Source organism: Lupinus angustifolius, chromosome LG04 (genome assembly GCF_001865875.1).
Source record: "Lupinus angustifolius cultivar Tanjil chromosome LG04, LupAngTanjil_v1.0, whole genome shotgun sequence".
Taxonomy (NCBI): Eukaryota; Viridiplantae; Streptophyta; class Magnoliopsida; order Fabales; family Fabaceae; genus Lupinus; species Lupinus angustifolius.
The window spans coordinates 12094170-12096044 of NC_032012.1; positions in this window are offsets into that span (position 1 = coordinate 12094170).

Below are 1875 nucleotides of genomic sequence, written 5' to 3' on the forward strand. Positions count from 1 at the left end.
ACTTTGGCGAGCCAGCCCAACTAGACTCGTCCGCTTTTACAGCTCTATAATCATATATGAATTGTTTGGACTAAAAGTTAATGATTAGATGGCCACTTAGAGAAGTCATGTGTGTTTCTATTTTTAGCTTCACCATTCAAATAAGACTTGTCAACCAATATTAATTGTTTTCACTTCATACAATAATAATTATTCTTACTTGATTTATTTTATATACATACATATGCATGTAGAAAATTCAATACATGAACTTTAATCATTTATAAACTTTATTTGAACCAAACTTAAACGAATCCTTAACAGTCCAAGCAAGCCTAAAATAAATTTGGTAGATAAAAACATAAGGTGGAAAGTTGATAAAACATGAATTTGGTAGATAAACTTGAACTAACAGTATTGTCATGTATATTTTTTCTTTTTTTTCTATTCAAATAAATTTCCTAAAAAATATAGGTATACCCAAAAAATATGGTTATTTGTAGTTATTTCATTACCCTATCTAATTTTAATTATAAGCAAAAAAAACATTAATATTTTTAATGATTTCACTTACAAAAAAATATTGACACTTGTAGGACAATAATTGTGATTACTTGTATATATATTTATTAAATCAAAACATTTATTTGTCATTAAGTTTCAAAATTTAAAGGCTTACCTAACACAAAAGAAAATTGAAAAGCTTTTCGTGAACAAGTATCCATCTCCATCCAACGTGATACCTCAAGTTCAAATAAAAAAGATGAGAATCACGCAAAGTCACCATGAAGCTCATAACCTAATAAATTTGTAAAGAACGCTACTTCATTTGAGGATTAATTAACATAAAAACCCACGTTAATCGTAATGCATGTTGTTAAAAAGCCAATGAGATACTTTTCATAAAGCAAGAAAAACATGAGCATTATCCCCAACACGCTTTCTTATGTGTCAAGAAAATGAAACGTTTATCGATATTTTTCTATATATAATCTACATATAGTTTTCAAAATCCAAGTCACTTTACAAAATTTTGAGGATGGGTCTACAAGTACAAGCTCTAGTAATTGTGACATTGTTGGTCTTGATCCATAAAGATGGAACTTCAATACCAACCACATTACACCAAAATGGCACTAATGTCTCAGAATCATTTTCGCCGTGGCTAAACAAAGTTGTGCAAAGAAGATTTCATGGGTGTCATGGGAGAGCTTCTTTATGCAACAAAGGAAAATTCCCAATAAAGTTCATGTGTTGTAGAAACCGTTGTGTGAATGTGACTTATAACAAAAACAATTGTGGGTTATGTGGACATAGATGCCCATACAATTGGCAATGTTGTCGAGGTTTATGCATTAATACAAACTTGAGTGTTTTGAATTGTGGAAGATGTGGACATAGATGTCCCTTTGGGGTATTATGCTTCTTTGGGATGTGTGGATATGGCCATGGGACAAGGGACGTTCAAACTCCTTCCTAATTCATCAATGCAATAGGAACAACACTTGCCTTATTTTATTAGCTGAGAAATGATAATAAATTGTGAATATGGATGTGGTATGTTGTTTCTTATGTGAATCCTATATTAGTTTTTGTTCTTAACTATATTATATTTAAATATTTTAGTGAAGTAGTTAACTAAATTGAAGAGGTAAAATATCCTATGTTATCAATAGTCAAATTTTGAGTGATATTTTCCCACCCATATGTCACCTTTGATAGATTTTTCCCCTTATGTTCATGGCTTTTATACTTTGAATTTACTATCAATATTCTCTCAATTTTAATCTTATTTTTCCATTATACAAAGTTATAATCTATTAATAAGAAGTTTGACTAAGCAATTAAGCCAACTTTCACCTTTTTTTTTGAATACGACTCCTCTAAATTATATAA